Source organism: Capsicum annuum, chromosome 12 (genome assembly GCF_002878395.1).
Source record: "Capsicum annuum cultivar UCD-10X-F1 chromosome 12, UCD10Xv1.1, whole genome shotgun sequence".
Classification (NCBI taxonomy): domain Eukaryota; kingdom Viridiplantae; phylum Streptophyta; class Magnoliopsida; order Solanales; family Solanaceae; genus Capsicum; species Capsicum annuum.
The window spans coordinates 20,654,064-20,661,502 of NC_061122.1; the positions used below are offsets into that span (position 1 = coordinate 20,654,064).

At 35.6% G+C, this 7,439-nt stretch overlaps 1 long non-coding RNA gene across 1 annotated transcript; it reads left to right on the plus strand.

Annotated features, from left to right (window-relative positions):
* The first annotated feature begins 580 nt into the window (after nt 1-580).
* Nucleotides 581-5,208, plus strand: LOC107849951. Its single transcript, XR_007048232.1, has 4 exons — nt 581-1,158; nt 1,457-1,506; nt 3,715-3,768; nt 4,975-5,208. It is a non-coding gene; the product is annotated as an uncharacterized LOC107849951 (long non-coding RNA).
* Nucleotides 5,209-7,439: the final 2,231 nt, after the last annotated feature.

The following is a 7,439-nucleotide window of genomic DNA, read 5'->3' on the forward strand; positions in this document are numbered from 1 at the left end:
ATGAGTGACAGTAAACAAGGATTATGATCACCAAGGTGTTTCAACTATAAGGGTTGTGGGTTATTTCAAATCACTATTTAACTAATCCAATTGCAAGGCTAATTATGCAATAAAGTCCATCTAATTGTTTCTCAACCCTAAATGATGGTTAAACTTTAATTCTTTCGAACTTAAAGAGTGAATTTGATTAATCAAATAAATCCTCATGAAGTTGATCTTGTTAGGGCATCAACCATTAAAAAAAAAAATTCTCATCTGGTGTCCTGTACCTGCATTGGAGTCCGACTAATCTGGATTCACGCCGCGTAGGTCCCCATTCGAGGGGAAGAGCTCCCTACCAAGGATTTTTTCATACCCAGTACTCAAACGCAACATCAACCATAAAACCAAAGGTTAATTACTCTAATTTTCTTGTGACTCTTCTCTTTTTCTAACACCAACTTTTCTACTCAAACACGTGGTGTTTATGGGCACATCTTTTGAGATTGCAACCAAGAAGAATCATTAAACTAAATAGAAGGTTATGCAATTAAATTAATCTACAAAATTTAATCATTTCCATAACCCTAACAATGAATCATACCAAGGCTCCCATAACCCTAGTTATGGAGTTTTAGCCATACATACTTAAAGAAAGAAATTCCATTGTATATTTCATAAACAATTCAGAAATACTTACAAAAATACAAGAGACTGTTCCAAATCTTAGATTGATGGTGAATAAAATGAAATCCCAAATTGTCAACTTGTTTCTCAGTGAATTCTATGTTACAATTGTTTTCAATAGCCAAAAGATGCGTAATCTAACCCTAAGCTGGGTATTTATAGACTCTCAGAAAGTGAATTTAAAATTCAAATAAAAGCTACTGCATCATCGGTTGATGGATAAAGTGACAATCCGTAGCAAACCTGACGGCCTGTCTCTAGGATCGTAAAGTCCATGGTTTCTGTTTAAGGCTAACGGTCAAAGGGATAGTCCGTCGCAAGACTGATGGTCCGTCAGTGGAGGCCTTGATGTCTCAGATTCCACTTTAGCTTGACGGCCACAACGATGACCCATCACAAGCCCGACGTTTCGTCAGTTGGACCGTTGCTGACTTCAAGTGTATGAAATATTCTTCCCAAGGTTGACGGTTGAGATAACGGTCTGTCGACAAGGTGACGTTCCGTTACATGAAATTAGTTTTTACTTTTCCAAGTTATTCCTACTTCTGAGTCAATTTCCTGAGAACAAGTAAAACCCAACATCAAATACTTCAATAGTTGCTTAAAAACATACAATTATCCCTTGTAAAAGGTGAAAAATATTCGTTCAAATGTCGGAACATCAATATTCATCAGTCGTTATTGGGATTTTTTTCTTGACCTCATTGTGCTGACTAATTTTTTGGATTTCTTTTTTGCATGTAGTGCAAAATTCAGGATTTGAACTATTTTACGGTATTGAAAACTGCAGGTATGGGTCTCTTAATTTCGCTAATTGAAAATGGGAGTGAGAAGCAAATGGTGAGTTCTGTCTCCTCTCTCTCTCTAGATTTCTGGTTCTCTTTCTTTGACACACAAGTAAGTTGTTTTATGTTAAACAGAAATGTGTATATACTGAAGTTTCCTTGCCTGGATGTCTATTGAAATGATTTCCTAGTTGCATAGTGCAAATTGTGACTCAACATAAATGTTCTTTTACTTATATTTTTCAAAGATGTGTTATAGAGAGAATATCTTGAATAGAAAATAGAATAATACTCACTAAATTGGTTTTCTTCTGGTTACGGAAGAGTATTTATTGGGAGTTTAGATTCCATCTGGTGGGGGTATTACTCTTGGTATAGATATTAGAACACATTTTCTCTTATTGTCTTCTCTTATTTTGTAATGACGTTCAACTGTTCCTTCTTAACAACTTGATGCTATAATTGAGTCATTGAATATCAAGGGTGAAAGAGACGGGCTCTTCAAAAGTAACTAGAAAATCTCTACCACAAAATAAGGTGAGTCGAACTTTGAATGAAATACTTTAGCTTGCCTAAGGTATGCCCGCTGCAATAAAGCTCCTGTTGTGCACAGGTTTCGGGAAAAGTTTGACCACATGGGTCTATTCTATTGTACCAGAGGCAATTTTCAATGCTTGAACCTTTGCTTATATTCTTTAATTGAAATCTTTGACGGGGCTTTGAAGAACATCACAACTCCCAGAAGAAAAAAAATCATGTAATTGAACTTTGTGGTTGATATTAGTCTCGAATCATGAGGATTACACTCAGGTGGGCTGAACTTAGCAACCAGTATGGTCTGCAGCCATGACGGATGTGTTGTTTCTTTTTGCCTTAGTTATAATATCTGAGTCTTAAATTGGAAGTTTTTGCTGAATGTATACATACACACATTCATCGTCCATTTATCCTTTATGTTTCTTTTTATTTTTATTTTATAATTATAATTATAATATTATAGAAACAGTGGTTTCGACATGTGTGCTTCATGTGAAAAAAATTTATAGCAAGGGCATTGTAGACATTCACCTTACCAAGATGATAATGTTTATATGTGTACCTTTTCTGTGATATGAAAATATCATATCCATATGGGAAGATGGAAGGTGGTTGGCATCATCTTCTACACCTAGGAAAATAATCAATAAATCAAGCAATATGACAAAGCCAAAATCTCAAGCGGCGGTATTGGATTAGGACTGTTTGGTTCCAAAATTTTGTGTGTATAGATTTGATTATATAACTTTTTTGGTTCACATGTAATGTTTCTCCCTATACCCTCCTCCTTTGAGGGCTATAAGTCGGCATTTTTCCATGATAAAGGAATGCCACAAGAAAAGAAGTCATTATTCGGGAAAAAAACATGTCGCATGGGAAAAACTTTGTCGATGACTTTATGTCTTTTGGAGGTGACTTTATCTCCATAAAATAAGGTATCATTCTTTTCTGTAGGAATTAATGCAGTAGAATCTATTGATGCCAACATTTAACTCGTCCCTCCAAGATGGAGCTGAACTTAACAATTTCAGGTCAAGGACCAAATTGAAAGTCTCTTTTATTTCACTTCACTCAATTTTCAGAGGCCATCGGGTGGTTTTGGAGGAATTACAATTAACAATAGGGATGAGATTCCAATCCCTTTTAATTTTTCAGATGGTCATGTTACTATTATGATTGATAATTGGTACACCAGAAATCACAAGATTAGTCTTTACGCAATGATGCAACGAGTGTATGGTTTAAAATTAAAATTGTATAGCTTAGTGTGTAATGCATACCGTTGGTTGTTGTTGGATGTAGTCTTTGAGGAGCACCCTTTTTGTTGGAAAAGATCTGGGCAAACCAGATAGTGTTTTAATTAATGGGAAAGGTACCTGTTTTCCTTCCTTTCTGTATGCCGATCTACTTGTCCTGTACGAGGAATGGTGAGCGCTGAAGATAACCCTTTTCTGGATATATAAAATAACCTTGGTATACCACACTCCCAAGTAGAGTTATTTGCACCTAGCATTTTCCAAGAAGCAAAGCGTCACTAGATGATTATGTACAGCATATTCATATAAATAATAAAATTCAGTACATTTTGAAGTTGAGATCTTTGCCTGTTACATTCTCGAGGTACAATATACCTGACTATTATAAACTTTTAGCATTTCAATCTTCAATCTAACTCTAAAGTGGAGTTTGATTGTTACACTTGCTCATTTGTATTGGTTTTTAACAGAGGATTGCTAAGGCTGCTGGAGTTGTCGTTTCATTTGACTCGAAACCTATTCCTGTGAGCTTTCTGCTACATATCTTCTTACTGTTAGTTCAGATGTTGGTTGATCTGCTCATTGATAGTTTAATAGTACTTGACACATGCTGATTACTCTCGAGTGAAGCTTTGCATTTACGTCATGTTTTTTCATGGTTACTGTTAGGCGATTGGAATGGTGCTGGTGCTCACTTAAACTATATGTATTGAGTGATCTTTTTATTCTTCTATAGAATATTAGCCTGTCTAGATAAAATAATTAAAATAGCTAATAAGTATCAAATATTGAAATGGATTTTATGATTAAGTAGTTATTTTGTTTGGATAAAAGTTCTTATAAATTTCATCAAACTACCATTTTCCTGCTCTCTCTCAGCTCGCCCTTTGTCTACGTGAGAATATTGACGCGGAATGTTTCTTTCAGCACCAAGTCTATGAGGGTAGCTGGAGGCTATGAAATCATAAAAAAAAGCTATTGAGAAGAAGGATTATAAATAGCAAGCTATTGAGAGCTATTGAGAAGAAGGATTATAAATAGCAAGGGTTATAAAGGCAATGAAATCCTCAAATATTGTGTCTAAAGAGAAATAAAAAACAAGTAAATTCATAAGTCACATAAATGATACTCTTGTAACAATTATCAATTATTAGGTAACATAACCATTATGCTTTGAGAACTTCTCTTTTAAGCTGAGTGTTTATTAGAAACGCTTGTTCTACCTTTCTCGTCAGAATGCCAATTTTCTGAGAAATTTATTGAGAAGAAAGGACAAATAAGTACACATGTTATTTCCTTTATCTAATATTCACTAAAGCCAAAAATGATGGTAGCCTTATTGGAGAATTACTCTATATCTGGTTTGACAAAGCCATGTGACGTTGTCGTTCCTATGTGAGAGGTCATGCTTAGCCGAAGAAAATGGTTGAGCACATTCAATCACATGAATAAGTTGATATCTTGAGCATCATTCACTCAACGCTGTCAAAGTTTGATGTTGGAATAATTTTGAGAAACTAGAGTCCATATTCCTTTGTTCTTATAGAATGCATCACTTAATTGATTTCTGTCTAACTGATATCATGAGTTTTGTACGCTGTTTTGCTTAAGATTGTGAAATTTTGATAATTATTTGCCATATTTTGTCCCTGTTGTCTCCTGAATTGTGTGTGGCAGCCATGGAACAAGGGGAACTAATCTTAAGGATATAATATACCTGGTCTTTGTAGGGTGTGATTGCAGATTGTGATGCTTCAAAATAGTCTTATGGGAGGAAGAACATATGGACTTGATCGATACCAGAACTAGAGAAATGCCTTGTAAAACTTGATTTTTTGACAAATAAGTAAATAGTTTGTTTCATGCATTTATGCATTGCAACTAATTCTTCTTTACCGACACCAAGTTGGGCCCGTGCTAACACGGCCCCTTCCCCCCATTCTAGTTTGCGTTGGCCCACCAACATCTGCACCACCTCGTGCAATATTTAACTCTCTTTCGTGATTATCACTTATATGTCTCACTAACGTACCCGTACCCCCTTGCTTGCCTCCTCTTTTATGCTTATATATTTGTTGACAAATATTGCATTGCACCTCAATATCTGATATACGTTCAAAAAATTGCCATGCAATACTAGTTGGTTTATGAGCTCTTGGGGTACGGGGAGGACGGAGAGGGAGATTAACCGATTTGGATCTAACGTTAGCATTTCCTACTGTGGGTGTCTCACCAATATTTTTATCATCTTCTTCTAAATTAACCGTATCTACTTTATTTTCTTCTTCTATACCGTCATTTTCCTGAGCTTCTACATAATCCAAATCGTGGGCACCTACACCTAAAGGTACACCTACTTCTTCTTCAAAAGGATGACTAAGCGGTGCCGGAGGCACACGGGTATATCTACTACTTGAACTACCTCTATCGCTAGTAATTTATTTTTTACTACCACTACCACTTTCGGGAAAAATTTTTTAACACCTTAACTAGCGAGGTTTCTTAATTTATCCATAATATAAATTAAACTAAAAAAATTAAAATAAATAAATATAATAAAATTAAATATTCAACAATTAATACACTAAATAAAAATTAAATGTAAGAGATGGAACGGTAATACCAAATTTTGAAAGTATACGAAGGTTGCGACTTTAGAAACTTCCACTCGTACTTTGTAATTACAAAATTAAAAAATTAAAGTGAGCACTTTAGGAAATATATAGAATATTTGAGAATTGAGAATTGAGATCTGAGAGAATGAAAAATTGTGTGGAAAATGATTTGAAAGAGTAGGGTATTTATTAAAATTTTTATGGAGTTAAAAAATAATTTTAAATGTAATTTTTTTTAATTAAAAGGGCCAAACTAGCCGTTTGGACCCCAAAATGGCTATATAGCCGTTGGTTTCCTTGAGGATGAATTTATTGCGTCAATCCTCATGATAGGTAAAGTTAGCCCTTCTAGCAGATTGTCTTGGGCATCAGATGGGTGATCTTTCTCTTTCTTTACCTTTGGTACGTAGCGAAGAACATGATATGTCTTTTTTTTTTTTATAGGTAGGACACTTTCTTTATTTGAAGTGAAGAGGGCTTCTTAGTAGCAACTTTTTTGATAGTCATCGTGACATTCTTAGATGAAAGATCATCACACTTGGTCTTGTGACATCTTTAACCCTTTTCTCATTCACAACATAATTCTTTAAGTAGAATTTTTCATCGGCAAAGTGTGACTCAGCTTCAGTGAATGGCTTGTCATCGGCAACTACCTTTTTTTCCACTCTGCCTTCGAGGTACTTCAAACATTGATAGTAAGAGGACGAGATAATTTTGTTCCCGTGCACCCAAGTTCTACCAAGCAATATATTGGATGAAATTTTTGCATCGATCACATGCATCAATTAGTTTGGTTGAAAATCATCCATACGAATCCCTAACTTGATACATCCCATGGCCCTCTACCCCCCTTGGTTGAAGCCTTGGATCATTATACGGATTTCATCCAGTTCGCTAGTAGTAATGCCAAGTTCCTTCATCATGTGGATAGGTAGAATGTTGACTCCAGATCCCGTATCTATCAAGATTCTATTAATCTTCTTTCCTAGAATTTGACCCACCATGTATAAGGGATGATTATGTAGGGCCTCACCAAGCAGAAGATCGTTATTTGTGAATATGATTTTTGTATCACATACACGTTCTTCTTCATCAAGAGTTTCAGCAAGCTTTTCGGAAGATGAAGAAACTTCCATGGGTAGTTTCTCACCCTTTGCCCCCTCTTTCACAGTATTAAAATAAGACAACTCAAGGTTGCCTCGAGCAGTCTTCGCACAAAACCAACTTGGTAAGAATTTCTCCAATGTTACTGGACACCGTGATTTTTGAAGGTGAAGCTCTGTGATGGTCGTTCTTTTTAGAAGTTCAACCAGCTTTTGTTTCCTTGGTTTCTTCACTTCTATTTCTGGTTGGCTACTCGACCGACTCCTTTCATAAACTTGTCCTCCTGTGTCTACGCCTAGTCACTAGAGTCCAACCATCATCATCGACTTTATCAACTGAAGACTTGTTAGACTCTAATATTTTCTCATTATGATCTTCGACATATATTTGTACTGGATCAAACGAGCCAAATATGATAGAGATTTGATGAGAACTGGCCATCTCATCGTCGAAGAAGATCTTCTTCTCATTTGCCA